A 27,205-nucleotide genomic window follows, 5' to 3' on the forward strand; every position below is an offset into this window, starting at 1 on the left:
TGACCATTTGTAGATTTCCATACCTCCTTTAAGTATGATGAAGGCTGCAGCCACGCCGTTTTCTGATTTTGAACCGTCCGTGAAGATGTTAAGGTCGGTATTCTCCTGCCCTATTTTTGCAGGTGCAGTGGAGATCTGTTCTTCTTGTGGATAATCCGCTGGGTGATGAGTCCAACCTGTTGTCTTGGTCTGGAGCTGGGAAGAACTGATGTTGGTGCCATCCTGAAGCTCGATATTTTGTTTGTTTCTGAGTAGTAGACCCTTTTTAGCTTCAAAACCAATGACCAAGCGCAGTGGGGGTAAGCCGGCTAGAACCTGTAATGCATTTGTGGGTGAAGTGGAGTATGCTTTCAGAATATATAATAGGCAACCTCTCTGGATGGAATCAAGTCTTCTACCTTGCTCCTCCGTAAGTTTACCTCCCCATGCAGTGGCACCATATGCTATTATCCGCTGTGCGACAGTTAAATATAATATTCTGCGCATTCTAACACTGATGCCCCAGTTCTTGCCAGTGGAGCACCAGAATCGAGGGAGAAGTGCATTGATCCTTAATGAGATTTTCGATATGTGTTCGTACCAATTACATTTGTCATCAAAAACGACTCCAAGAATCTTGATGTTTGAACTTCTCTTGATGAATTGTTCGCCAAGTCTAATGGACGGAGGTCGTTTCGGGGAGATCCACATGAATCTAGTTTTCTCCATTGCCATCTCCAGCTTATGTTCCCCAAGCCAATGATTTATTGTGTTGAGGATCGAGGATGCTAAGTTACCCGTCCTTTCCACTGTCGGTCCCGAGACCATAACTGTGATGTCGTCAGCGTAGGCCTGGACCCGAACATTATTAGGCCAGGAGATGGAAAGAATGTCATTTATGAACAGATTCCAAAGAAGGGGACCTGAGCAAGAGCCCTGAGGACATCCCCTTGTCATCTTATGGCGAACCGGTCCTTGAGAAGTGTTCATTTGGACCATCCTTTCTTGTAGAAGGCTGAAAAGAAATCTAGCAAGATTTGAAGGGATTGGCAAGTTCATTAATTTAGAAACAAGAATATCGTGATTGATGTTGTCGAATGCACCCTGGATGTCAATTGTGATAATTATGACATTATGTTTTTTCTTTTTCTGTCTCTGTATTTCGTTGGTGATTGCCAGTAGCGCATGTTCAGCAGATTTCCCGTGGCGAAAACCATACTGTAGAGGGCTGAAAACATCGTGTTTATCCAGAAAGTAGGAGACTCTTTGGCATACGACTTTCTCCAACAGCTTTCCAAAAGTGGACAGAAGGTGGATTGGTCTGAAGGATTTGGTTTTCGTAGGGTCTCTATCCTTTTTCAAAAAGAATAAGACGTTACTTATTTTGAAATGAAGAGGAAAGTGGCCGAGATCCAGGCATTTATTGAAGAGAGAAAGAAAGACATCAGGAAATTTTTTCAGGAGTGCTTGCATGACCACATTGTTGATGGCATCAATTCCTGGGGCCTTTTTCTTATTTAGATGCGAGGCGATATGCCACAATTCCGAAAATTTGATCTTTTTGTTGTCTGGGCATAGAGATGATGACGCGGCGCAGACCTGTACAGGAGAAGAATCAGAATTTGATGGGAAGAATTCTTCGAGTTGGCGCTTGGCTTGTTCCTTGACTGAAATGTTTCCTTCAATATTTTTCTGGAAGAAAATTTGGGGTGAGAGTGACGACTGTTTAACCGTTGCTTTGTAAAAAGTGCCATATGGGTCTGTGGCTGCGCTACAAATTTCCCTCCACGATTTCCGCTTTGTTTGACGGATAAGTCGAGAATATGTGGCTCTGTTACGGTGGAAGATAACTCGCAAAGTCTCCTTGTTAGTAGTATTGGCAGCTAAATATTTTCGTTTGCTTGCCCTGGATTTCCTCCTCGCCATCTCCAATTCCTTCGTCCACCAATCGTCGAAGTAGTGCTTCTTTTGCTTAGAGACCAACAGGTACGTGTGACCTTTATTTTCTATAGATTCAAAAAGATTATTAGTATGTTCTTCAAGCTGTTGGACCGAGGAAATAGATTTTATTTCCTGTAGGTGAACTTGCATATTATCTTCAAGCATTTTTAAGAATTTGTGTATTCTTCTTTTAGAGTTGGAGTATTTAATTGTGCTGCAAAGAACAGGATGATCTTGGACGGTGATCTCAATGTAGCAATGAGGACTATGTGCGACGTCCTCGTTTCTTGCCTTCCAGGTTATATGGTCCAATGGGGGAACACAGTTAGACAACGTCACATCGGGGGCACCAGTAGCACCATAGTGGTCATAAGTTGTTGTGCCATCATTATGAAAAATTAAATGATTAGCTCTAGAAAAATCCAAGAGCATCCAGCCCCTAGTGTTTGTGTCTTTATAACCCCAGCTGCTGTGGTGTGCATTCATATCAGCAGAAATGAGAACTGGGAGATCTCCGGCCTTGCTATAGATCAGGTTAAGTTCTTGAATGGTTAATTCGATTTTCGAGTACGGAGACGAATAGGCTGAGACTAGTATAATCTCACCTCTGTCGGTAGAAATTCTGATGGCTACGCAATTTGTCATTATCGCGAATGTTGCTCCAATTATTTTTTTATTGGCAATGACAATTGCAGCTTTATTATTCTTTGACATCCACCGAGGCCAGCTGGTTGGGAGTTCACGAAGTCTTCCATTGCCGAAAAGAGGTTCTTGAAGCAGCAAAATATCCCACGAGTGTTTAGTTGCTCTCAGTGGGAGAAGTGCCATTGCGTTCCTGCATCTATTACTGTTAAATTGTAGAAGTTTTAGATTTGGTGCCATGAAAGAGAACAAGGTATCGGGTATTGAAATTAAGCAATGAAAATGTTGAATTTAAGTTTGAAGTTGTTGTGTATTTCCTTGATAACTTGAGACCTGATGGTTGAAGATTTCCCGGAGATTGAAATACCCTTGCTTGTAAGTTTGGCCGTGATATGTTGCTTTGCGTCAGCTTTGATAATATTAGAGTAATGTATTTGTGAAAGAAGATCGTCGTAAATTACTCTGTTGTTCCCCTTGGTTGGAGAGAAGAACCAAGTATGAATATGCCAGTTCTGTGATAAGATCCTTCCGGATGTCTCTTGCACCATTTCACCATTCCTGACGACTTCGGCAAAGGAGGTCAGCGGATCTGAGAATCTGACTTTTTTCATCTTATTTGAGATTATTTCAATATTTCCAGTGTTGACTTTGCCTGAATTACGATGTTGAGTTGAACCTACTGCCGGGTACTGTGGTCTTGTTGAAGAAGTATTGAAGGTGCATCTTCTTAGAGGGGAAGAGCTTTTATTCTGTTGTTCATTCCTACGTGTAGTTTTATATTCGACCAGCTCCTTCTTCCGTTGGAAAAAAGTTCTAGCCCTCGGTGTTGAATTATTCTTCCAATTTTTTCCAGTTTGTTTGAGGGCATAGGATTTTCTGTCTGTTAATCGCTGATTATTCTCCATTTGCATCCTTTGTTTTCGATGCGATTGGAGTTGTCTCCAGTTAAAATATTTGTTATTCTTCTTGTTGCGTTGGACCACTCTCCAACCTTCTTCTGTTGCGGTCCCCTCATAGTTGTGGGTGGTTTGGTCATATCCAGCCATATGGAACATTTTTTCCCGAATAGAAGGTCTCTGTTTATCCTGATTAATTTCTCGTTGTTGAATTTCTCCCGTTGGATCAGCATTAACTTCGTCCGAGTCAGTTAGAGGATCAGATTCGGATGAGAATTCATGTGGTGGTGGGATTATGAATTCTTGATTGGTGTTCCCTAGTTGTGGATGTACAATTTCTTTGAGACGGTTACTCTGGCTGCTTCTTTTACTTTTTTCAGAATTATTTCCCGTTCGATTACTCCTCTGTTGAAAAGACCGTTGAGGAAGAGGTTCTTCGAAAATTCTTTGTTCTTCCAGGATATCTTGTAGGGTCCGCTCTATTACTTCTCCAGTCTGAGTGGATTTATCTGTTTTTTGAAAACTCTTTTTGTTTCCATTTCGTTCAAGTTGAATGTCTTTATGTTGAGATCTTTCTTGAACTGAAGTTTCGACAATATCCTGTGTCGATATACTATTATCTTCTACTTCCTCATTGTGGGTGCCGATTGCCCATATGTTGATAATTTTCAGGAGTTTTTCGGCCTTTTTTCTTTGGAGCGTAGGTATTCCGAATTTAAAATTTTTTCCCTCTCCTGTGGAATATCTAATTATTTGTGTTAGCTCTTGGAAAATATCCTGGATGTTGAAGACACCATTTATAAATTTCCTTGGTGAGAAAATATCTATTATATTCGTATTCTTGGATGTTGATGCAATTTGTTCTGTATTCTTTAAAACTCTTTGTGCATCCAGTGCGGGACTGCTTGAAGAGCAGTTATGTCCACAATTTTTATTGCTGTAATTACAGGAATTATTTTGTATTGGAGTTAAGTTCACACTTTCTTCTAGGATTTCATTTCGAATAATTGATCGTTCATTGGAGATTAACGATCTTTCTATTGTTGCTGACGCACCATCGTCAGGAAGGATCAATTTTTCCGGTACAACCGCAGGATTCAACTCTCCAGGGATTCCTGTTATTTCCAGTTGGCTGTTCTTATCCAGTTGAGTAGTTTTTGCTCCTTTGGTACTATTGCCATCAAGATGTTCTTTGTTCGTCGTTGAGTACGGGATGTCGAGGAATTTATCTACCTTATTTTTTGATTTCCTCGTCTTTTTCTGCCCTTTTTTGTTTCTTTTCGAGGAAGTATTTGGTGAATCTACAGGATTCGGTGCTTCTTTCTCCTGAGATTGCCTGCAGATGTTGCTATTACGTGAAAGAAACTCATTAACTGCGTTTCCAAAATTTTGTCTCGTAAAAGTATTTTCCATGGTGTTCTGGTCTTTTGCGGTCAAGTCATCATTATCCTGGGAATCCATTATTGTAGTCAGGGGGGTTGAATTGCCCATCGGTGATACCAAGAAGAACTTGGACCTAGAGATATTGGATGATACTGATTCCAGGGTGTTTGAAGATTCCGTGGCCATATTGTTGGGTCTTCCGTCCTGTTTAATTCCCTCAAGGATGTTGCATTGTTTCAGGGACTCTGTCCTTGTGTCCGTTGTCTTAGCCGAGAGTTGGGATAACGTGTCATGGATGATCTCCTGGACTTCTGATGTACCAGCTTCTCCATCCTCAGCGCTAACGGTTGGTTCTTCTGATATTGGTAGACCAATCTCAAGTTCAGGAGACCTGATTTTATCCGTCCTGCATACCTCATCTGTTGATACAAGAAGTTTTTGTCGTGGATTCATCGATGTGAAACTGATGTCAGCATCAGTCGAAGGGTCTGAATTGTCCAACATACTCGATTTGGTGGAGTCAAAAGATGATTTGGTGATGTCTATTGTGTCATCCTCATCCTCTGTTAAGTTCTCATGAACCCGGCTGAATACCTTGAGTGAGTCATTAAGCACCCTTGACTTGAGGTAGTTTCTCAGTCTATATTTTAGTCGAGTTTTCATTTGATGCACTGTGTTCTCCAATTTCTGGAATCGCGAGGACGTCTTTGGAGTATTGTCATCCATCATGAAAAAGTTCAATGGAAATATTTGCAAGAAACACCAAATTAGCACTGAATATCGTATATTGTTAGAGGTTGCAGAGAAATTTCCAAACTTAAGCGAATTAGTGCAACAATGTAAAATGTACCACGAGAGAAAATATGTCCATATATATATGAATCATAGTAAAAAAAAAAAAAAAAAAAGTGAAAAGATGCAAAATGTTGCCAAAAAATACCTAAGGAAAAATCACAGAAATTCCAAATGCATATCACAAGAACGGCCAACTGTTATTTAAAAAAAAAAAAAAAAACAATAAAAATTTGGATTTTAGACGAAAACATTTATGCGATTTCACGCAAAACTCAAGTGCAAGAAGATACACCAATAGAATATATAAACAAGGTTACAAGTTACAAGATTGAATTTTGATCAGGTGAACATATTAGCGCTCCAACTGCCAGTAAAAACGGTCGAACAATATCGAGTTTGGTGTCTATGAATTCGTGAGGCAAAACGATATGATTTGCGCAGTTCACAAGTAGTAGAAGCAATTAGGGTACCAAATTTCACATAACTAATCAATGACAATTAGCAGTATATTTACCATCCAATATTATTATTATTATTTATTTTTTTCCCCCCCTTCCGAGAAAATATGCTATAAATAGAAATCAAGTCTCCCAAAAATCAATCAATACTCAATCACTATAGAATTAGATAAGACCAATCAACTTCCAACACTAAATGGAAAAATTCACAATATATACACACTTGAATAAATAAATATAAAAATATATACAGCACATGTATGAGGCAGGTGGTTATGTATATAACGGAGCTGGAAGGACATCTGGACAGCTGGAAAGACGTTTACTGTTTACGACTTCTGAGTTTGACAGTTGGGAAAGCACACACAAAGGTACTGAAAATGTAGCGCACTATTTATGAGGTTTTGTATCTGACAGCTCAAAAGACGTTCACAAAAAACCGTTATACTATTTTTTAGCTCCGAGATATGAAGGTATATATAATATGCCAGTCTATCACTTCCTGTTCTAAGTATTAGGATAAGTATATCGAAACATCAACATATATATATATATATATATTTTCTTTTTTATAGGTCTGGAGAAGCAAAATGGCGCGACAAAAATACAATTAAAACAATCAATGAGAAAAACCAGTTGAAAATGTGCACAAACAACCAGGGCCGCAACAAAACAAATATATCAAAAAATAGTACAAAAAATCAGCGAAATTATTATGTAAACAAGTTCACCAAATGTTCATTAGAAAACATGTCATTACCACTAATTGGTTTTGCAGTTTTAAGCTAATCAAGCTATTATCTCGGGAACCGAACGTGACTCAGACATATGACCATTTTAAATACTCGGCCAAAACATATATATGCATTAAAAATTATAAAATTCAAACAGAAGGAATAAATTTAATTGTTCAAAGTTTTCTGCCTTAATCAATACTAAGGTGGCCACAGAGAGTATGCTTTGGTAGAACCTTAATAACTTTCACATTTATGAACCGATTTGATCCACAAAAGTTTAAAACTGTTCAATAAGGATCGGCCGACAGTTCCATCACAAACAATTGAAGGGTTGTCACGCAAATTAAAAAGTTATATAATGTCGAATGTCAAAGTACTTACAAATTACGGCTCCCGCAAAAATCCAAAATGAATACACAGAAACACTATACTTCTCAAACAATTAATTAAAAATACATCCTGAAGCCGGCTGATCACAAGATTAGAACAGGAGACACACAAGAGTTGGGACTATCCTGGGTGCCCTCCTCTTGAAAAAAAAAAAAAAAAAAAAAAAAATTCACAACGGCACGAATATGATAGCGTTCCAAAACACAAAAACAGAAAGAAGAAATTTTAGGCAGGCAGTAATTTCAGAGTAATTATAAAAAGCATTGCCCGTGGGGGTATCGAACCCACGACCTTCGCGTTATTAGCACGACGCTCTAACCTACTGCGCTAACGGGCCGTGGTTCAAGTTGCCTATAATTTTGAAGAAAATAATGGTTGTATGTTTCCCTATATTGCTGGTTCCTTAGCCTATTAAAAAAAAACGATATTGGGTAATCAGGGAGGCAGTAATTTCAGAGTAATTATAAAAAGCACGGCCCGTGGGGGTATCGAACCCACGACCTTCGCGTTATTAGCACGACGCTCTAACCTACTGAGCTAACGGACCGTGGTTCAAGTTGCTTATAATTTTGAAGAAAATAATGGTTGTATGTTTCCCTATATTGCTGGTTCCGTAGCCTATTAAAAAAAACGATATTGGGTAATCAGGGAGGCAGTAATTTCAGCGTTATTATAAAATGCATGGCCCGTGGGGGTATCGAACCCACGACCTTCGCGTTATTAGCACGACACTCTAACCGACTGAGCTAACGGGCAGTGCTTCAAGTTGCCTATATTTTTGAAGAAAAGAATGGTTGTATGTTGTTCCCCTACATTTCCAGTTTCTTAGCCGATTAAAAAAAAAACGATATTCGGTAATCAGGGAGGCAGTAACTTCAGAGTAATTATGAAATGCATTGCCCGTGGGGGTATCGAACCCACGACCTTCGCGTTATTAGCACGACGCCTCTAACCGACAGACCTAACGGGCCGTGATCAAATAGCCTATATTTTTGAAGAAAAGAATGGTTGCATGTTCCCTACATTGCTGGTTCCTTAGACTATTAAAAAAAAAACGATATTGGGTAATCAGGGAGGCAGTAATTTCAGAGTAATTATAAAAGGCATGGCCCGTGGGGGTATCGAACCCACGACCTTCGCGTTATTAGCACGACGTTCTAACCGACTGAGCTAACGGGCCGCGGTTCCAGTTGCCTATAATTTTGAAGAAAAGAATGGTTGTATGTTTCCCTACATTGATGGTTCCTTAGCCTATGAAAACAAAAACGATATTGGGTAATCAGGGAGGCAGTAATTTCAGAGTTATTATAAATTGCATGGCCCGTGGGGGTATCGAACCCACGACCTTCGCGTTATTAGCACGACGCTCTAACCGACTGAGCTAACGGGCCGGGGTTCAAGTAGCCTATAATTTTGAAGAAAAGAATGGTTGTATGTTGTTCCCCTACATTGCTGGTTCCTCAGCCGATTAAAAAAAAACGATATTGGGTAATCAGGGAGGCAGTAATTTCAGAGTAATTAAAAAAAGCATGGCCCGTGGGGTTATCGAACCCACGACCTTCGCGTTATTAGCACGACGCTCTAACCTACTGCGCTAACGGGCCGTGGTTCAAGTTGCCTATAATTTTGAAGAAAATAATGGTTGTATGTTTCCCTATATTGCTGGTTCCTTAGCCTATTAAAAAAAAACGATATTGGATAATCAGGGAGGCAGTAATTTCAGAGTAATTATAAAAAGCATGGCCCGTGGGGGTATCGAACCCACGACCTTCGCGTTATTAGCACGACACTCTAACCGACTGAGCTAACGGGCCGCGGTTCAAGTTGCCTATAATTTTGAAGAAAATAATGGTTGTATGTTTCCCTATATTGCTGGTTCCTTAGCCTAGTAAAAAAAAACGATATTGGGTAATCAGGGAGGCAGTAATTTCAGAGTTATTATAAAATGCATGGCCCGTGGGGGTATCGAACCCACGACCTTCGCGTTATTAGCACGACACTCTAACCGACTGAGCTAACGGGCAGTGCTTCAAGTTGCCTATATTTTTGAAGAAAAGAATGGTTGTATGTTGTTCCCCTACATTTCCAGTTTCTTAGCCGATTAAAAAAAAAACGATATTGGGTAATCAGGGAGGCAGTAACTTCAGAGTAATTATGAAATGCATGGCCCGTGTGGGTATCGAACCCACGACCATCGCGTTATTAGCACGACGTTCTAACCGACTGAGCTAACGGGCCGTGGTTCAAGTAGCCTATAATTTTGAAGAAAAGAATGGTTGTATGTTGTTCCCCTACATTGCTGGTTCCTCAGCCGATTAAAAAAAAACGATATTGGGTAATCAGGGAGGCAGTAATTTCAGAGTAATTAAAAAAAGCATGGCCCGTGGGAGTACCGAACCCACGACCTTCGCGTTATTAGCACGACGCTCTAACCTACTGAGCTAACGGGCGGTGGTTCAATTCGCCTATATTTTTGAAAAAGAGAATGGTTGTATGTTTCCCTACATTGCTGGTTCCTTAACCTATTAAAAAAAAACGATATTGGGTAATCAGGGAGGCAGTAATTTCAGAGTAACTATAAAAGGCATGGCCCGTGGGGGTATCGAACCCACGACCTTCGCGTTATTAGCACGACGCTCTAACCTACTGAGCTAACGGGCCGCGGTTCCAGTTGCCTATAATTTTGAAGAAAAGAATGGTTGTATGTTTCCCTACATTGATGGTTCCTTAGCCTATGAAAACAAAAACGATATTGGGTAATCAGGGAGGCAGTAATTTCAGAGTTATTATAAAATGCATGGCCCGTGGGGGTATCGAACCCACGACCTTCGCGTTATTAGCACGACGCTCTAACCTACTGAGCTAACGGGTGGTTCAAGTGTCCTATAATTTTGAAGAAAAGAATGGTTGTATGTTTCCCTATATTGCTGGTTCCTTAGCCTATTAAAAAAAAACGATATTGGGTAATCAGGGAGGCAGTAATTTCAGAGTAATTATAAAAAGCATGGCCCGTGGGGGTATCGAACCCACGACCTTCGCGTTATTAGCACGACGCTCTAACCTACTGAGCTAACGGGCCGTGGTTCAAGTTGCTTATAATTTTGAAGAAAATAATGGTTGTATGTTTCCCTATATTGCTGGTTCCGTAGCCTATTAAAAAAAAACGATATTGGGTAATCAGGGAGGCAGTAATTTCAGCGTTATTATAAAATGCATGGCCCGTGGGGGTATCGAACCCACGACCTTCGCGTTATTAGCACGACACTCTAACCGACTGAGCTAACGGGCAGTGCTTCAAGTTGCCTATATTTTTGAAGAAAAGAATGGTTGTATGTTGTTCCCCTACATTTCCAATTTCTTAGCCGATTAAAAAAAAAACGATATTGGGTAATCAGGGAGGCAGTAATTTCAGAGTTATTATAAAAGGCATGGCCGGTGGGGGTATCGAACCCACGACCTTCGCGTTATTAGCACGACGCTCTAACCTACTGAGCTAACGGGCCGCGGTTCCAGTTGCCTATAATTTTGAAGAAAAGAATGGTTGTATGTTTCCCTACATTGATGGTTCCTTAGCCTATGAAAACAAAAACGATATTGGGTAATCACGGAGGCAGTAATTTCAGAGTTATTATAAAATGCATGGCCCGTGGGGGTATCGAACCCACGACGTTCGCGTTATTAGCACGACGCTCTAACCGACTGAGCTAACGGGCCGTGGTTCAAGTAGCCTATAATTTTGAAGAAAAGAATGGTTGTATGTTGTTCCCCTACATTGCTGGTTCCTCAGCCGATTAAAAAAAAACGATATTGGGTAATCAGGGAGGCAGTAATTTCAGAGTAGTTAAAAAAAGCATGGCCCGTGGGAGTACCGAACCCACGACCTTCGCGTTATTAGCACGACGCTCTAACCTACTGAGCTAACGGGTGGTTCAAGTGGCCTATAATTTTGAAGAAAAGAATGGTTGCATGTTTCCCTACATTGCTGGTTCCTTAACCTATTAAAAAAAACGATATTGGGTAATCAGGGAGGCAGTAATTTCAGAGTAATTATAAAAAGCATTGCCCGTGGGGGTATCGAACCCACGACCTTCGCGTTATTAGCACGACGCCTCTAACCGACAGACCTAACGGGCCGTGATCAAATAGCCTATATTTTTGAAGAAAAGAATAAATGCATGTTTCCCTACATAGCTGGTTCCTTAGCCTATTAAAAAAAAAACGATATTGGGTAATCAGGGAGGCAGTAATTTTAGAGTAATTATAAAAGGCATGGCCCGTAGGGGTATCGAACCCACGACCTTCGCGTTATTAGCACGACGTTCTAACCGACTGAGCTAACGGGCCGCGGTTCAACTAGCCTATAATTTTGAAGAAAAGAATGGTTGTATGTTGTTCCCCTACATTGCTGGTTCCTCAGCCGATTAAAAAAAAACGATATTGGGTAATCAGGGAGGCAGTAATTTCAGAGTAATTGAAAAAAGCATGACCCGTGGGGGTATCGAACCCACGACCTTCGCGTTATTAGCACGACGCTCTAACCTACTGCGCTAACGGGCCGTGTTTCAAGTTGCCTATAATTTTGAAGAAAATAATGGTTGTATGTTTCCCTATATTGCTGGTTCCTTAGCCTATGAAAACAAAAACGATATTGGGTAATCAAGGAGGCAGTAATTTCAGAGTAATTATAAAAAGCATGGCCCGTGGGGGTATCGAACCCACGACCTTCGCGTTATTAGCACGACACTCTAACCGACTGAGCTAACGGGCCGTGGTTCAAGTTGCCTATAATTTTGAAGAAAATAATGGTTGTATGTTTCCCTATATTGCTGGTTCCTTAGCCTATTAAAAAAAAACGATATTGGGTAATCAGGGAGGCAGTAATTTCAGAGTTATTATAAAATGCATGGCCCGTGGGGGTATCGAACCCACGACCTTCGCGTTATTAGCACGACACTCTAACCGACTGAGCTAACGGGCAGTGCTTTAAGTTGCCTATATTTTTGAAGAAAAGAATGGTTGTATGTTGTTCCCCTACATTTCCAGTTTCTTAGCCGATTAAAAAAAAAACGATATTGGGTAATCAGGGAGGCAGTAATTTCAGAGTAGTTAAAAAAAGCATGGCCCGTGGGAGTACCGAACCCACGACCTTCGCGTTATTAGCACGACGCTCTAACCTACTGAGCTAACGGGTGGTTCAAGTGGCCTATAATTTTGAAGAAAAGAATGGTTGCATGTTTCCCTACATTGCTGGTTCCTTAACCTATTAAAAAAAAACGATATTGGGTAATCAGGGAGGCAGTAATTTCAGAGTAATTATAAAAAGCATTGCCCGTGGGGGTATCGAACCCACGACCTTCGCGTTATTAGCACGACGCCTCTAACCGACAGACCTAACGGGCCGTGATCAAATAGCCTATATTTTTGAAGAAAAGAATGGTTGCATGTTTCCCTACATAGCTGGTTCCTTAGCCTATTAAAAAAAAAACGATATTGGGTAATCAGGGAGGCAGTAATTTTAGAGTAATTATAAAAGGCATGGCCCGTAGGGGTATCGAACCCACGACCTTCGCGTTATTAGCACGACGTTCTAACCGACTGAGCTAACGGGCCGCGGTTCAACTAGCCTATAATTTTGAAGAAAAGAATGGTTGTATGTTTCCCTACATTGCTGGTTCCTCAGCCGATTAAAAAAAAACGATATTGGGTAATCAGGGAGGCAGTAATTTCAGAGTAATTAAAAAAAGCATGACCCGTGGGGGTAGCGAACCCACGACCTTCGCGTTATTAGCACGACGCTCTAACCTACTGCGCTAACGGGCCGTGGTTCAAGTTGCCTATAATTTTGAAGAAAATAATGGTTGTATGTTTCCCTATATTGCTGGTTCCTTAGCCTATTAAAAAAAAACGATATTGTGTAATCAGGGAGGCAGTAATTTCAGAGTAATTATAAAAAGCATGGCCCGTGGGGGTATCGAACACACGAACTTCGCGTTATTAGCACGACACTCTAACCGACTGAGCTAACGGGCCGTGGTTCAAGTTGCCTATAATTTTGAAGAAAATAATGGTTGTATGTTTCCCTATATTGCTGGTTCCTTAGCCTATTAAAAAAAAACGATATTGGGTAATCAGGGAGGCAGTAATTTCAGAGTTATTATAAAATGCATGGCCCGTGGGGGTATCGAACCCACGACCTTCGCGTTATTAGCACGACACTCTAACCGACTGAGCTAATGGGCAGTGCTTCAAGTTGCCTATATTTTTGAAGAAAAGAATGGTTGTATGTTGTTCCGCTACATTTCCAGTTTCTTAGCCGATTAAAAAAAAAACGATATTGGGTAATCAGGGAGGCAGTAACTTCCGAGTAATTATGAAATGCATGGCCCGTGTGGGTATCGAACCCACGACCATCGCGTTATTAGCACGACGTTCTAACCGAATGAGCTAACGGGCCGTGGTTCAAGTAGCCTATATTTTTGAAGAAGAGAATGGTGGCATGTTTCCCTACATTGCTGGTTCCTTAACCTATTAAAAAAAAACGATATTGGGTAATCAGGGATGCAGTAATTTCAAAGTTATTATAAAATGCATGGCCCGTGGGGGTATCGAACCCACGACCTTCGCGTTATTAGCACGACGCTCTAACCGACTGAGCTAACGGGCCGTGGTTCAAGTAGCCTATAATTTTGAAGAAAAGAATGGTTGTATGTTGTTCCCCTACATTGCTGGTTCCTCAGCCGATTAAAAAAAAACGATATTGGGTAATCAGGGAGGCAGTAATTTCAGAGTAATTAAAAAAAGCATGGCCCGTGGGAGTACCGAACCCACGACCTTCGCGTTATTAGCACGACGCTCTAACCTACTGAGCTAACGGGCGGTGGTTCAAGCCGCCTATATTTTTGAAAAAGAGAATGGTTGTATGTTTCCCTACATTGATGGTTCCTTAGCCTATTAAAAAAAAAACGATATTGGGTAATCAGGGAGGCAGTAATTTCAGAGTAATTATAAAACGCATTGCCCGTGGGAGTATCGAACCCACGACCTTCGCGTTATTAGCACGACGCCTCTAACCGACAGACCTAACGGGCCGTGATCAAATAGCCTATATTTTTGAAGAAAAGAATGGTTGCATGTTTCCCTACATAGCTGGTTCCTTAGCCTATTAAAAAAAAACGATATTGGGTAACCAGGGAGGCAGTAATTTCAGAGTTATTATAAAATGCATGGGCCGAGGGGGTATCGAACCCACGACCTTCGCGTTATTAGCACGACGTTCTAACCGACTGATCCAACGAGCCGCGGTTCAAGTTGCCTATAATTTTGAAGAAAAGAATGGTTGTATGTTTCCCTACATTGATGGTTCCTTAGCCTATGAAAACAAAAACGATATTGGGTAATCAGGAAGGCAGTAATTTCAGAGTAATTATAAAAAGCATAATCCGTGGGGGTATCGAACCCAGGACGCTCTAACCGACTGAGCTAACGGGCCGTGGTTCAAGTAGCCTATATTTTTGAAAAAAAGAATGGTTGTATGTTTCCCTACATTGCTGGTTCCTTAACCTATTAAAAAAAAACGATATTGGGTAATCAGGGAGGCAGTAATTTCAGAGTAATTATAAAAGGCATGGCCCGTGTGGGTATCGAACCCACGACCTTCGCGTTATTAGCACGACGTTCTAACCGACTGAGCTAACGGGCCGTGGTTCAAGTAGCCTATATTTTTGAAGAAGAGAATGGTTGCATGTTTCCCTACATTGCCGGTTCCTTAACCTATTAAAAAAAAACGATATTGGGTAATCAGGGAGGCAGTAATTTCAGAGTAATTATAAAAGGCATGGCCCGTGGGGGTATCGAACCCACGACCTTCGCGTTATTAGCACGACGCTCTAACCGACTGAGCTAACGGGCCGTGGTTCAAGTAGCCTATAATTTTGAAGAAAAGAATGGTTGTATGTTGTTCCCCTACATTGCTGGTTCCTCAGCCGATTAAAAAAAAACAATATTGGGTAATCAGGGAGGCAGTAATTTCAGAGTAATTAAAAAAGCATGGCCCGTGGGGGTATCGAACACACGACCTTCGCGTTATTAGCACGACGCTCTAACCAACTGAGCTAACGGGCCGCGATTCAGAACGCCTATACTTTTGAAGAAAAGAATGGTTGTATGTTGTTCCCCTACATTTCCAGTTTCTTAGCCGATTAAAAAAAACGAGATTGGGTAATCAGGGAGGTACTAACTTCAGAGTAATTATGAAATGCATGGCCCGTGTGGGCATCGAAGCCACGACCTTCGCGTTATTAGCACGACGTTCTAACTGACTGAGCTAACGGGCCGTGGTTCAAATGGCCTATATTTTTGAAGAAAAGAATGGTTGCATGTTTCCCTACATTGCTGGTTCCTTAGCCTATTAAAAAAAAACGATATTGGGTAATCAGGGAGGCAGTAATTTCAGAGTAATTATGAAAGGCATGGCCCGTGGGGATATCGAACCCACGACCATCGCGTTATTAGCACGACGCTCTAACCAACTGAGCTAACGGGCCGTGATTCAGAACGCCTATATTTTTGAAGAAAAGAATGGTTGTATGTTGTTCCCCTACATTTCCAGTTTCTTAGCCGATTAAAAAAAAACGATATTGGGTAATCAGGGAGGCAGTAATTTCAGAGTAATTATAAAAAGCATGGCCCGTGGGGGTATCGAACCCACGACCTTCGCGTTATTAGCACGACGCTCTAATCGACTGAGCTAACGGGCCGCGGTTCAAGTTGCCTATAATTTTGAAGAAAAGAATGGTTGTATGTTTCCCTATATTGCTGGTTCCTTAGCCTATTAAAAAAAAACGATATTGGGTAATCAGGGAGGCAGTAATTTCAGAGTAATTATAAAAGGCATGGCCCATGTGGGTATCGAACCCGCGACCTTCGCGTTATTAGCACGACGTTCTAACCGACTGAGCTAACGGGCCGTGGTTCAAGTAGCCTACATTTTTGAAGAAGAGAATGGTTGCATGTTTCCCTACATTGATGGTTCCTTAACCTATTAAAAAAAAACGATATTGGGTAATCAGGGAGGCAGTAATTTCAGAGTAATTATAAAAGGCATGGCCCGTGGGGGTATCGAACCCACGACCTTCGCGTTATTAGCACGACGCTCTAACCGACTGAGCTAACGGGCCGTGGTTCAAGTTGCCTATATATTTGAAGAAAAGAATGGTTGTATGTTGTTCCCCTACATTGCTGGTTCCTCAGCCGATTAAAAAAAACGATATTGGGTAATCAGGGAGGCAGTAATTTCAGAGTAATTATGAAAGGCATGGCCCGTGGGGATATCGAACCCACGACCATCGCGTTATTAGCACGACGATCTAACCAACTGAGCACACGGGCCGTGATTCAGAACGCCTATATTTTTGAAGAAAAGAATGGTTGTATGTTGTTCCCCTACATTTCCAGTTTCTTAGCCGATTAAAAAAAAACGATATTGGGTAATCAGGGAGGCAGTATCTTCAGAGTAATTATGAAACGCATGGCCCGTGTGGGTATCGAACCCACGTACTTCGCGTTATTAGCACGACGTTCTCAACGACTGAGCTAACGGGCCGCGGTTCAAGTTGCCTATATATTTGAAGAAAAGAATGGTTGTATGTTGTTCCCCTACATTGCTGGTTCCTCAGCCGATTAAAAAAAACGATGTTGGGTAATGAGGGAGGTAGTAATTTCAGAGTAATTAAAAAAAGCATGGCCCGTGGGGGTATCGAACCCACGACCTTCGCGTTATTAGCACGACGCTCTAACCTACTGAGCTAGCGGGCCGTGGTTCAAGTTGCCTATAATTTTGAAGAAAATAATGGTTGTATGTTTCCCTATATTGCTGGTTCCTTAGCATATTTAAAAAAAAAACGATATTGGGTAATCAGAGAGGCAGTAATTTCAGAGTAATTATAAAAAGCATGGCCCGTGGGGGTATCGAACCCACGACCTTCGTGTTATTAGCACGACACTCTAGCCTACTGAGCTAACGGGCCATGGTTCAAGCTGCCTATAATTTTGAAGAAAAGAATGGTTGTATGTTTCCCTACATTGCTGGTTCCTTAGCCTATTAAAAAAAAACGATATTGGGTAATCAGGGAGGCAGTAATTTCTGAGTAATTATAAAAAGCATGGCCCGTAGGGGTATCGAACCCACGACCTTCGCGTTATTAGCACGACGCTCTAACCGACTGGCCTAACGGGCGGTGGTTCAAGTAGCATATATTTTTGAAGAAAAGAATGGTTGCATGTTTCCCTACATTGCTGGTTCCTTAGCCTATTAAAAAAAACGATATTTGGTAATCAGGGAGGCAGTAATTTGAGAGTAATTATAAAAAGCACGGCCCGTGGGGGTATCGAACCCACGACCTTCGCGTTATTAGCACGACGGTCTAACCGACTGAGCTTACGGGCCGCGGTTCAAGTTGTCTATAATTTTGAAGAAAAGAATGGTTGTATGTTGTTCCACTACATTCCCAGTTCCTTAGCCGATTAGAAAAAAAACGATATTGGGTAATCAGGAAGGCAGTAATTTCAGAGTAATTATAAAAAGCATAATCCGTGGGGGTATCGAACCCAGGACGCTCTAACCGACTGAGCTAACGGGCCGTGGTTCAAGTAGCCTATATTTTTGAAAAAAAGAATGGTTGTATGTTTCCCTACATTGCTGGTTCCTTAACCTATTAAAAAAAAACGATATTGGGTAATCAGGGAGGCAGTAATTTCAGAGTAATTATAAAAGGCATGGCCCGTGTGGGTATCGAACCCACGACCTTCGCGTTATTAGCACGACGTTCTAACCGACTGAGCTAACGGGCCGTGGTTCAAGTAGCCTATATTTTTGAAGAAGAGAATGGTTGCATGTTTCCCTACATTGCTGGTTCCTTAACCTATTAAAAAAAAACGATATTGGGTAATCAGGGAGGCAGTAATTTCAGAGTAATTATAAAAGGCATGGCCCGTGGGGGTATCGAACCCACGACCTTCGCGTTATTAGCACGACGCTCTAACCGACTGAGCTAACGGGCCGTGGTTCAAGTAGCCTATAATTTTGAAGAAAAGAATGGTTGTATGTTGTTCCCCTACATTTCCAGTTTCTTAGCCGATTAAATAAAACGAGATTGGGTAATCAGGGAGGTACTAACTTCAGAGTAATTATGAAATGCATGGCCCGTGTGGGTATCGAATCCACGACCTTCGCGTTATTAGCACGACGTTCTAACTGACTGAGCTAACGGGCCGTGGTTCAAATAGCCTATATTTTTGAAGAAAAGAATGGTTGCATGTTTCCCTACATTGCTGGTTCCTTAGCCTATTAAAAAAAAACGATATTGGGTAATCAGGGAGGCGGTAATTTCAGAGTAATTATAAAAAGCACGGCCCGTGGGGGTATCGAACCCACGACCTTCGCGTTATTAGCACGACGCTCTAACCGACTGAGCTAACGGGCCGCGGTTCAAGTTGTCTATAATTTTGAAGAAAAGAATGGTTGTATGTTGTTCCACTACATTCCCAGTTCCTTAGCCGATTAGAAAAAAAACGATATTGGGTAATCAGGAAGGCAGTAATTTCAGAGTAATTATAAAAAGCATAATCCGTGGGGGTATCGAACCCAGGACGCTCTAACCGACTGAGCTAACGGGCCGTGGTTCAAGTAGCCTATATTTTTGAAAAAAAGAATGGTTGTATGTTTCCCTACATTGCTGGTTCCTTAACCTATTAAAAAAAAACGATATTGGGTAATCAGGGAGGCAGTAATTTCAGAGTAATTATAAAAGGCATGGCCCGTGTGGGTATCGAACCCACGACCTTCGCGTTATTAGCACGACGTTCTAACCGACTGAGCTAACGGGCCGTGGTTCAAGTAGCCTATATTTTTGAAGAAGAGAATGGTTGCATGTTTCCCTACATTGCTGGTTCCTTAACCTATTAAAAAAAAACGATATTGGGTAATCAGGGAGGCAGTAATTTCAGAGTAATTATAAAAGGCATGGCCCGTGGGGGTATCGAACCCACGACCTTCGCGTTATTAGCACGACGCTCTAACCGACTGAGCTAACGGGCCGTGGTTCAAGTAGCCTATAATTTTGAAGAAAAGAATGGTTGTATGTTGTTCCCCTACATTTCCAGTTTCTTAGCCGATTAAATAAAACGAGATTGGGTAATCAGGGAGGTACTAACTTCAGAGTAATTATGAAATGCATGGCCCGTGTGGGTATCGAACCCACGACCTTCGCGTTATTAGCACGACGTTCTAACTGACTGAGCTAACGGGCCGTGGTTCAAATAGCCTATATTTTTGAAGAAAAGAATGGTTGCATGTTTCCCTACATTGCTGGTTCCTTAGCCTATTAAAAAAAAAACGATATTGGGTAATCAGGGAGGCAGCAATTTCAGAGTAATTATGAAAGGCATGGCCCGTGGGGATATCGAACCCACGACCTTCGCGTTATTAGCACGACGCTCTAACCAACTGAGCTAACGGGCCGTGATTCAGAACGCCTATATTTTTGAAGAAAAGAATGGTTGTATGTTGTTCCCCTACATTTCCAGTTTCTTAGCCGTTTAAAAAAAACGATATTGGGTAATCAGGGAGGCAGTAACTTCAGAGTAATTATGAAACGCATGGCCCGTGTGGGTATCGAACCCACGTACTTCGCGTTATTAGCACGACGTTCTAAACGACTGAGCTAACGGGCCGCGGTTCAAGTTGCCTATATATTTGAAGAAAAGAATGGTTGTATGTTGTTCCCCTACATTGCTGGTTCCTCAGCCGATTAAAAAAAACGATATTGGGTAATGAGGGAGGTAGTAATTTCAGAGTAATTAAAAAAAGCATGGCCCGTGGGGGTATCGAACCCACGACCTTCGCGTTATTAGCACGACGCTCTAACCTACTGAGCTAGCGGGCCGTGGTTCAAGTTGCCTATAATTTTGAAGAAAATAATGGTTGTATGTCTCCCTATATTGCTGGTTCCTCAGCATATTAAAAAAAAAAACGATATTGGGTAATCAGAGAGGCAGTAATTTCAGAGTAATTATAAAAAGCATGGCCCGCGGGGGTATCGAACCCACGACCTTCGTGTTATTAGCACGACGCTCTAGCCTACTGAGCTAACGGGCCATGGTTCAAGTTGCCTATAACTTTGAAGAAAATAATGGTTGTATGTTTCCCTATATTGCTGGTTCCTTAGCCTATTAAAAAAAAAACGATATTGGGTAATCAGGGAGGCAGTAATTTCAGAGTAATTATAAAAAGCATGGCCCGTGGGGGTATCTAACCCACGACCTTCGCGTTATTAGCACGACGCTCTAACCGACTGAGCTAACGGGCCGCGGTTCAAGTTGCCTATAATTTTGAAGAAAAGAATGGTTGTATGTTTCCCTATATTGCTGGTTCCTTAGCCTATTAAAAAAAAACGATATTGGGTAATCAGGGAGGCAGTAATTTCAGAGTAATTATAAAAGGCATGGCCCGTGGGGGTATCGAACCCACGACCTTCGCGTTATTAGCACGACGATCTAACCGACTGAGCTAACGGGCCGTGGTTCAAATAGCCTATATTTTTGAAAAAAAGAATGGTTGTATGTTTCCCTACATTGATGGTTCCTTAGCCTATGAAAACAAAAACGATATTGGGTAATCAGGGAGGCAGTAATTTCAGAGTAATTATAAAAAGCATGGCCCGTGGGGGTATCGAACCCACGACCTTCGCGTTATTAGCACGACGCTCTAACCGACTGACCTAACGGGCCGTGGTTCAAGTAGCATATATTTTTGAAGAAAAGAATGGTTGCATGTTTCCCTATATTGCTGGTTCCTTAGCCTATTAAAAAAAAACGATATTGGGTAATCAGGGAGGCAGTAATTTCAGAGTAATTATAAAAGGCATGGCCCGTGGGGGTATCGAACCCACGACCTTCGCGTTATTAGCACGACGCTCTAACCTACTGAGCTAACGTGCCGCGGTTAAAGTTGCCTATAATTTTGAAGAAAAGAATGGTTGTATGTTTCCCTACATTGCTGGTTCCTTAGCCTATTAAAAAAAAACGATATTGGGTAATCAGGGAGGCAGTAATTTCTGAGTAATTATAAAAAGCATGGCACGTGGGGGTATCGAACCCACGACCTTCGCGTTATTAGCACGACGCTCTAACCGACTGACCTAACGGGCCGTGGTTCAAGTAGCATATATTTTTGAAGAAAAGAATGGTTGCATGTTTCCCTACATTGCTGGTTCCTTAGCCTATTAAAAAAAAACGATATTGGGTAATCAGGGAGGCAGTAATTTCAGAGTAATTATAAAAGGCATGGCCCGTGGGGGTATCGAACCCACGACCTTCGCGTTATTAGCACGACGCTCTAACCGACTGAGCTAACGGGCCGTGGTTCAAATAGCCTATAATTTTGAAGAAAAGAATGGTTGTATGTTGTTCCCCTACATTGCTGGTTCCTCAGCCGATTAAAAAAAAACGATATTGGGTAATCAGTGAGGCAGTAATTTCAGAGTAATTAAAAAAGCATGGCCCGTGGGGGTATCGAACCCACGACCTTCGCGTTATTAGCACGACGCTCTAACCGACTGAGCTAACGGGCCGTGGTTCAAGTAGCCTATATTTTTGAAAAAAAGAATGGTTGTATGTTTCCCTACATTGCTGGTTCCTTAACCTATTAAAAAAAAACGATATTGGGTAATCACGGAGGCAGTAATTTCAGAGTAATTATAAAAGGCATGGCCCGCGTGGGTATCGAACCCACGACCTTCGCGTTATTAGCACGACGTTCTAACTGACGGAGCTAACGGGCCGTGGTTCAAATAGCCTATAATTTTGAAGTAAATAATGGTTGTATGTTTCCCTATATTGCTGGTTCCTTAGCCTATTAAAAAAAACGATATTGGGTAATCAGGGAGGCAGTAATTTCAGAGTAATTAAAAAAAGCATGGCCCGTGGGAGTACCGAACCCACGACCTTCGCGTTATTAGCACGACGCTCTAACCTACTGAGCTAACGGGCCGTGGTTCAAGTTGCCTATAATTTTGAAGAAAATAATGGTTGTATGTTTCCCTATATTGCTGGTTCCTTAGCATATTAAAAAAAAAACGATATTGGGTAATCAGAGAGGCAGTAATTTGAGAGTAATTATAAAAAGCATGGCCCGTGGGGGTATCGAACCCACGACCTTCGCGTTATTAGCACGACGCTCTAGCCTACTGAGCTAACGGGCCATGGTTCAATTTGCCTATAATTTTGAAGAAAATAATGGTTGTATGTTTCCCTACATTGCTGGTTCCTTAGCCTATTAAAAAAAAACGATATTTGGTAATCAGGGAGGCAGTAATTTCAGAGTAATTATAAAAAGCACGGCCCGTGGGGGTATCGAACCCACGACCTTCGCGTTATTAGCACGACGCTCTAACCGACTGAGCTAACGGGCCGCGGTTCAAGTTGTCTATAATTTTGAAGAAAAGAATGGTTGTATGTTGTTCCACTACATTCCCAGTTCCTTAGCCGATTAGAAAAAAACGATATTGGGTAATCAGGAAGGCACTAATTTCAGAGTAATTATAAAAAGCATAATCCGTGGGGGTATCGAACCCAGGACGCTCTAACCGACTGAGCTAACGGGCCGTGGTTCAAGTAGCCTATATTTTTGAAAAAAAGAATGGTTGTATGTTTCCCTACATTGCTGGTTCCTTAACCTATTAAAAAAAAACGATATTGGGTAATCAGGGAGGCAGTAATTTCAGAGTAATTATAAAAGGCATGGCCCGTGTGGGTATCGAACCCACGACCTTCGCGTTATTAGCACGACGTTCTAACCGACTGAGCTAACGGGCCGTGGTTCAAGTAGCCTATATTTTTGAAGAAGAGAATGGTTGCATGTTTCCCTACATTGCTGGTTCCTTAACCTATTAAAAAAAAACGATATTGGGTAATCAGGGAGGCAGTAATTTCAGAGTAATTATAAAAGGCATGGCCCGTGGGGGTATCGAACCCACGACCTTCGCGTTATTAGCACGACGCTCTAACCGACTGAGCTAACGGGCCGTGGTTCAAGTAGCCTATAATTTTGAAGAAAAGAATGGTTGTATGTTGTTCCCCTACATTTCCAGTTTCTTAGCCGATTAAATAAAACGAGATTGGGTAATCAGGGAGGTACTAACTTCAGAGTAATTATGAAATGCATGGCCCGTGTGGGTATCGAACCCACGACCTTCGCGTTATTAGCACGACGTTCTAACTGACTGAGCTAACGGGCCGTGGTTCAAATAGCCTATATTTTTGAAGAAAAGAATGGTTGCATGTTTCCCTACATTGCTGGTTCCTTAGCCTATTAAAAAAAAAACGATATTGGGTAATCAGGGAGGCAGTAATTTCAGAGTAATTATGAAAGGCATGGCCCGTGGGGATATCGAACCCACGACCTTCGCGTTATTAGCACGACGCTCTAACCAACTGAGCTAACGGGCCGTGATTCAGAACGCCTATATTTTTGAAGAAAAGAATGGTTGTATGTTGTTCCCCTACATTTCCAGTTTCTTAGCCGATTAAAAAAAAACGATATTGGGTAATCAGGGAGGCAGTAACTTCAGAGTAATTATGAAACGCATGGCCCGTGTGGGTATCGAACCCACGTACTTCGCGTTATTAGCACGACGTTCTAAACGACTGAGCTAACGGGCCGCGGTTCAAGTTGCCTATATATTTGAAGAAAAGAATGGTTGTATGTTGTTCCTCTACATTGCTGGTTCCTCAGCCGATTAAAAAAAACGATATTGGGTAATGAGGGAGGTAGTAATTTCAGAGTAATTAAAAAAAGGATGGCCCGTGGGGGTATCGAACCCACGACCTTCGCGTTATTAGCACGACGCTCTAACCTACTGAGCTAGCGGGCCGTGGTTCAAGTTGCCTATAATTTTGAAGAAAATAATGGTTGTATGTCTCCCTATATTGCTGGTTCCTCAGCATATTAAAAAAAAAAACGATATTGGGTAATCAGAGAGGCAGTAATTTCAGAGTAATTATAAAAAGCATGGCCCGCGGGGGTATCGAACCCACGACCTTCGTGTTATTAGCACGACGCTCTAGCCTACTGAGCTAACGGGCCATGGTTCAAGTTGCCTATAACTTTGAAGAAAATAATGGTTGTATGTTTCCCTATATTGCTGGTTCCTTAGCCTATTAAAAAAAAAACGATATTGGGTAATCAGGGAGGCAGTAATTTCAGAGTAATTATAAAAAGCATGGCCCGTGGGGGTATCGAACACACGACCTTCGCGTTATTAGCACGACGCTCTAACCGACTGAGCTAACGGGCCGCGGTTCAAGTTGCCTATAATTTTGAAGAAAAGAATGGTTGTATGTTTCCCTATATTGCTGGTTCCTTAGCCTATTAAAAAAAAACGATATTGGGTAATCAGGGAGGCAGTAATTTCAGAGTAATTATAAAAGGCATGGCCCGTGGGGGTATCGAACCCACGACCTTCGCGTTATTAGCACGACGCTCTAACCGACTGACCTAACGGGCCGTGGTTCAAGTAGCATATATTTTTGAAGAAAAGAATGGTTGCATGTTTCCCTATATTGCTGGTTCCTTAGCCTATTAAAAAAAAACGATATTGGGTAATCAGGGAGGCAGTAATTTCAGAGTAATTATAAAAGGCATGGCCCGTGGGGGTATCGAACCCACGACCTTCGCGTTATTAGCACGACGCTCTAACCGACTGAGCTAACGGGCCGCGGTTCAAGTTGCCTATAATTTTGAAGAAAAGAATATTTGTATGTTTCCCTATATTGCTGGTTCCTTAGCCTATTAAAAAAAACGATATTGGGTAATCAGGGAGGCAGTAATTTCAGAGTAATTATAAAAGGCATGGCCCGTGGGGGTATCGAACCCACGACCTTCGCGTTATTAGCACGACGCTCTAACCGACTGAGCTAACGGGCCGTGGTTCAAATAGCCTATATCTTTGAAAAAAAGAATGGTTGTATGTTTCCCTACATTGATGGTTCCTTAGCCTATGAAAACAAAAACGATATTGGGTAATCAGGGAGGCAGTAATTTCAGAGTAATTATAAAAAGCATGGCCCGTGGGGGTATCGAACCCACGACCTTCGCGTTATTAGCACGACGCTCTAACCTACTGAGCTAACGTGCCGCGGTTAAAGTTGCCTATAATTTTGAAGAAAAGAATGGTTGTATGTTTCCCTACATTGCTGGTTCCTTAGCCTATTAAAAAAAAACGATATTGGGTAATCAGGGAGGCAGTAATTTCTGAGTAATTATAAAAAGCATGGCACGTGGGGGTATCGAACCCACGACCTTCGCGTTATTAGCACGACGCTCTAACCGACTGACCTAACGGGCCGTGGTTCAAGTAGCATATATTTTTGAAGAAAAGAATGGTTGCATGTTTCCCTACATTGCTGGTTCCTTAGCCTATTAAAAAAAAACGATATTGGGTAATCAGGGAGGCAGTAATTTCAGAGTAATTATAAAAGGCATGGCCCGTGGGGGTATCGAACCCACGACCTTCGCGTTATTAGCACGACGCTCTAACCGACTGAGCTAACGGGCCGTGGTTCAAACAGCCTATAATTTTGAAGAAAAGAATGGTTGTATGTTTCCCTACATTGCTGGTTCCTTAACCGATTAAAAAAAAACGATATTGGGTAATCAGTGAGGCAGTAATTTCAGAGTAATTAAAAAAGCATGGCCCGTGGGGGAATCGAACCCACGACCTTCGCGTTATTAGCACGACGCTCTAACCGACTGAGCTAACGGGCCGTGGTTCAAGTAGCCTATATTTTTGAAAAAAAGAATGGTTGTATGTTTCCCTACATTGCTGGTTCCTTAACCGATTAAAAAAAAACGATATTGGGTAATCAGGGAGGCAGTAATTTCAGAGTAATTATAAAAGGCATGGCCCGTGTGGGTATCGAACCCACGACCTTCGCGTTATTAGCACGACGCTCTAACCGACTGAGCTAACGGGCCGTGGTTCAAATAGCCTATATCTTTGAAAAAAAGAATGGTTGTATGTTTCCCTACATTGATGGTTCCTTAGCCTATGAAAACAAAAACGATATTGGGTAATCAGGGAGGCAGTAATTTCAGAGTAATTATAAAAAGCATGGCCCGTGGGGGTATCGAACCCACGACCTTCGCGTTATTAGCACGACGCTCTAACCTACTGAGCTAACGGGCCGTGGTTCAAACAGCCTATAATTTTGAAGAAAAGAATGGTTGTATGTTTCCCTACATTGCTGGTTCCTTAACCGATTAAAAAAAAACGATATTGGGTAATCAGTGAGGCAGTAATTTCAGAGTAATTAAAAAAGCATGGCCCGTGGGGGAATCGAACCCACGACCTTCGCGTTATTAGCACGACGCTCTAACCGACTGAGCTAACGGGCCGTGGTTCAAGTAGCCTATATTTTTGAAAAAAAGAATGGTTGTATGTTTCCCTACATTGCTGGTTCCTTAACCGATTAAAAAAAAACGATATTGGGTAATCAGGGAGGCAGTAATTTCAGAGTAATTATAAAAGGCATGGCCCGTGTGGGTATCGAACCCACGACCTTCGCGTTATTAGCACGACGCTCTAACCGACTGAGCTAACGGGCCGTGGTTCAAATAGCCTATATCTTTGAAAAAAAGAATGGTTGTATGTTTCCCTACATTGATGGTTCCTTAGCCTATGAAAACAAAAACGATATTGGGTAATCAGGGAGGCAGTAATTTCAGAGTAATTATAAAAAGCATGGCCCGTGGGGGTATCGAACCCACGACCTTCGCGTTATTAGCACGACGCTCTAACCTACTGAGCTAACGTGCCGCGGTTAAAGTTGCCTATAATTTTGAAGAAAAGAATGGTTGTATGTTTCCCTACATTGCTGGTTCCTTAGCCTATTAAAAAAAAACGATATTGGGTAATCAGGGAGGCAGTAA

General features: G+C 41.8%; 31 non-coding genes across 31 annotated transcripts; all 31 read right to left on the bottom strand.

The window, feature by feature from the left end:
* Nucleotides 1–8,538: 8,538 nt before the first annotated feature.
* Nucleotides 8,539–8,612, bottom strand: TRNAI-AAU (transfer RNA isoleucine (anticodon AAU)). Its single transcript has one exon. It is a non-coding gene; the product is annotated as a tRNA-Ile (tRNA).
* A 349-nt stretch (nucleotides 8,613–8,961) lies between these two features.
* TRNAI-AAU (transfer RNA isoleucine (anticodon AAU)) lies at nucleotides 8,962–9,035 on the bottom strand. The gene has a single exon. It is a non-coding gene; the product is annotated as a tRNA-Ile (tRNA).
* Nucleotides 9,036–9,385: 350 nt separating this feature from the next.
* Nucleotides 9,386–9,459, bottom strand: TRNAI-AAU (transfer RNA isoleucine (anticodon AAU)). The gene has a single exon. It is a non-coding gene; the product is annotated as a tRNA-Ile (tRNA).
* Nucleotides 9,460–9,808: 349 nt separating this feature from the next.
* TRNAI-AAU (transfer RNA isoleucine (anticodon AAU)) lies at nucleotides 9,809–9,882 on the bottom strand. The gene has a single exon. It is a non-coding gene; the product is annotated as a tRNA-Ile (tRNA).
* A 344-nt stretch (nucleotides 9,883–10,226) lies between these two features.
* TRNAI-AAU (transfer RNA isoleucine (anticodon AAU)) lies at nucleotides 10,227–10,300 on the bottom strand. The gene has a single exon. It is a non-coding gene; the product is annotated as a tRNA-Ile (tRNA).
* Nucleotides 10,301–10,861: 561 nt separating this feature from the next.
* On the bottom strand, nucleotides 10,862–10,935 carry TRNAI-AAU (transfer RNA isoleucine (anticodon AAU)). Its single transcript has one exon. It is a non-coding gene; the product is annotated as a tRNA-Ile (tRNA).
* Nucleotides 10,936–11,915: 980 nt separating this feature from the next.
* TRNAI-AAU (transfer RNA isoleucine (anticodon AAU)) lies at nucleotides 11,916–11,989 on the bottom strand. The gene has a single exon. It is a non-coding gene; the product is annotated as a tRNA-Ile (tRNA).
* A 1,822-nt stretch (nucleotides 11,990–13,811) lies between these two features.
* On the bottom strand, nucleotides 13,812–13,885 carry TRNAI-AAU (transfer RNA isoleucine (anticodon AAU)). The gene has a single exon. It is a non-coding gene; the product is annotated as a tRNA-Ile (tRNA).
* A 961-nt stretch (nucleotides 13,886–14,846) lies between these two features.
* Nucleotides 14,847–14,920, bottom strand: TRNAI-AAU (transfer RNA isoleucine (anticodon AAU)). The gene has a single exon. It is a non-coding gene; the product is annotated as a tRNA-Ile (tRNA).
* Nucleotides 14,921–15,056: 136 nt separating this feature from the next.
* On the bottom strand, nucleotides 15,057–15,130 carry TRNAI-AAU (transfer RNA isoleucine (anticodon AAU)). Its single transcript has one exon. It is a non-coding gene; the product is annotated as a tRNA-Ile (tRNA).
* A 1,193-nt stretch (nucleotides 15,131–16,323) lies between these two features.
* Nucleotides 16,324–16,397, bottom strand: TRNAI-AAU (transfer RNA isoleucine (anticodon AAU)). Its single transcript has one exon. It is a non-coding gene; the product is annotated as a tRNA-Ile (tRNA).
* Nucleotides 16,398–17,995: 1,598 nt separating this feature from the next.
* On the bottom strand, nucleotides 17,996–18,069 carry TRNAI-AAU (transfer RNA isoleucine (anticodon AAU)). The gene has a single exon. It is a non-coding gene; the product is annotated as a tRNA-Ile (tRNA).
* A 136-nt stretch (nucleotides 18,070–18,205) lies between these two features.
* On the bottom strand, nucleotides 18,206–18,279 carry TRNAI-AAU (transfer RNA isoleucine (anticodon AAU)). The gene has a single exon. It is a non-coding gene; the product is annotated as a tRNA-Ile (tRNA).
* A 348-nt stretch (nucleotides 18,280–18,627) lies between these two features.
* TRNAI-AAU (transfer RNA isoleucine (anticodon AAU)) lies at nucleotides 18,628–18,701 on the bottom strand. Its single transcript has one exon. It is a non-coding gene; the product is annotated as a tRNA-Ile (tRNA).
* Nucleotides 18,702–19,031: 330 nt separating this feature from the next.
* TRNAI-AAU (transfer RNA isoleucine (anticodon AAU)) lies at nucleotides 19,032–19,105 on the bottom strand. The gene has a single exon. It is a non-coding gene; the product is annotated as a tRNA-Ile (tRNA).
* A 136-nt stretch (nucleotides 19,106–19,241) lies between these two features.
* TRNAI-AAU (transfer RNA isoleucine (anticodon AAU)) lies at nucleotides 19,242–19,315 on the bottom strand. The gene has a single exon. It is a non-coding gene; the product is annotated as a tRNA-Ile (tRNA).
* A 349-nt stretch (nucleotides 19,316–19,664) lies between these two features.
* TRNAI-AAU (transfer RNA isoleucine (anticodon AAU)) lies at nucleotides 19,665–19,738 on the bottom strand. Its single transcript has one exon. It is a non-coding gene; the product is annotated as a tRNA-Ile (tRNA).
* Nucleotides 19,739–20,511: 773 nt separating this feature from the next.
* On the bottom strand, nucleotides 20,512–20,585 carry TRNAI-AAU (transfer RNA isoleucine (anticodon AAU)). Its single transcript has one exon. It is a non-coding gene; the product is annotated as a tRNA-Ile (tRNA).
* Nucleotides 20,586–21,562: 977 nt separating this feature from the next.
* TRNAI-AAU (transfer RNA isoleucine (anticodon AAU)) lies at nucleotides 21,563–21,636 on the bottom strand. Its single transcript has one exon. It is a non-coding gene; the product is annotated as a tRNA-Ile (tRNA).
* Nucleotides 21,637–21,774: 138 nt separating this feature from the next.
* On the bottom strand, nucleotides 21,775–21,848 carry TRNAI-AAU (transfer RNA isoleucine (anticodon AAU)). The gene has a single exon. It is a non-coding gene; the product is annotated as a tRNA-Ile (tRNA).
* Nucleotides 21,849–22,614: 766 nt separating this feature from the next.
* TRNAI-AAU (transfer RNA isoleucine (anticodon AAU)) lies at nucleotides 22,615–22,688 on the bottom strand. The gene has a single exon. It is a non-coding gene; the product is annotated as a tRNA-Ile (tRNA).
* Nucleotides 22,689–23,017: 329 nt separating this feature from the next.
* Nucleotides 23,018–23,091, bottom strand: TRNAI-AAU (transfer RNA isoleucine (anticodon AAU)). Its single transcript has one exon. It is a non-coding gene; the product is annotated as a tRNA-Ile (tRNA).
* Nucleotides 23,092–23,227: 136 nt separating this feature from the next.
* On the bottom strand, nucleotides 23,228–23,301 carry TRNAI-AAU (transfer RNA isoleucine (anticodon AAU)). Its single transcript has one exon. It is a non-coding gene; the product is annotated as a tRNA-Ile (tRNA).
* A 1,617-nt stretch (nucleotides 23,302–24,918) lies between these two features.
* TRNAI-AAU (transfer RNA isoleucine (anticodon AAU)) lies at nucleotides 24,919–24,992 on the bottom strand. Its single transcript has one exon. It is a non-coding gene; the product is annotated as a tRNA-Ile (tRNA).
* A 135-nt stretch (nucleotides 24,993–25,127) lies between these two features.
* Nucleotides 25,128–25,201, bottom strand: TRNAI-AAU (transfer RNA isoleucine (anticodon AAU)). The gene has a single exon. It is a non-coding gene; the product is annotated as a tRNA-Ile (tRNA).
* Nucleotides 25,202–25,758: 557 nt separating this feature from the next.
* Nucleotides 25,759–25,832, bottom strand: TRNAI-AAU (transfer RNA isoleucine (anticodon AAU)). The gene has a single exon. It is a non-coding gene; the product is annotated as a tRNA-Ile (tRNA).
* Nucleotides 25,833–25,967: 135 nt separating this feature from the next.
* On the bottom strand, nucleotides 25,968–26,041 carry TRNAI-AAU (transfer RNA isoleucine (anticodon AAU)). Its single transcript has one exon. It is a non-coding gene; the product is annotated as a tRNA-Ile (tRNA).
* Nucleotides 26,042–26,177: 136 nt separating this feature from the next.
* Nucleotides 26,178–26,251, bottom strand: TRNAI-AAU (transfer RNA isoleucine (anticodon AAU)). Its single transcript has one exon. It is a non-coding gene; the product is annotated as a tRNA-Ile (tRNA).
* A 137-nt stretch (nucleotides 26,252–26,388) lies between these two features.
* On the bottom strand, nucleotides 26,389–26,462 carry TRNAI-AAU (transfer RNA isoleucine (anticodon AAU)). The gene has a single exon. It is a non-coding gene; the product is annotated as a tRNA-Ile (tRNA).
* A 135-nt stretch (nucleotides 26,463–26,597) lies between these two features.
* On the bottom strand, nucleotides 26,598–26,671 carry TRNAI-AAU (transfer RNA isoleucine (anticodon AAU)). Its single transcript has one exon. It is a non-coding gene; the product is annotated as a tRNA-Ile (tRNA).
* A 136-nt stretch (nucleotides 26,672–26,807) lies between these two features.
* Nucleotides 26,808–26,881, bottom strand: TRNAI-AAU (transfer RNA isoleucine (anticodon AAU)). The gene has a single exon. It is a non-coding gene; the product is annotated as a tRNA-Ile (tRNA).
* Nucleotides 26,882–27,205: the final 324 nt, after the last annotated feature.

Source organism: Pholcus phalangioides, unplaced genomic scaffold, assembly GCF_987345545.1.
Source record: "Pholcus phalangioides strain wild (caught in Gottingen) unplaced genomic scaffold, Ppha-v1.0 ptg000004l_1, whole genome shotgun sequence".
Lineage (NCBI taxonomy): Eukaryota > Metazoa > Arthropoda > Arachnida > Araneae > Pholcidae > Pholcus > Pholcus phalangioides.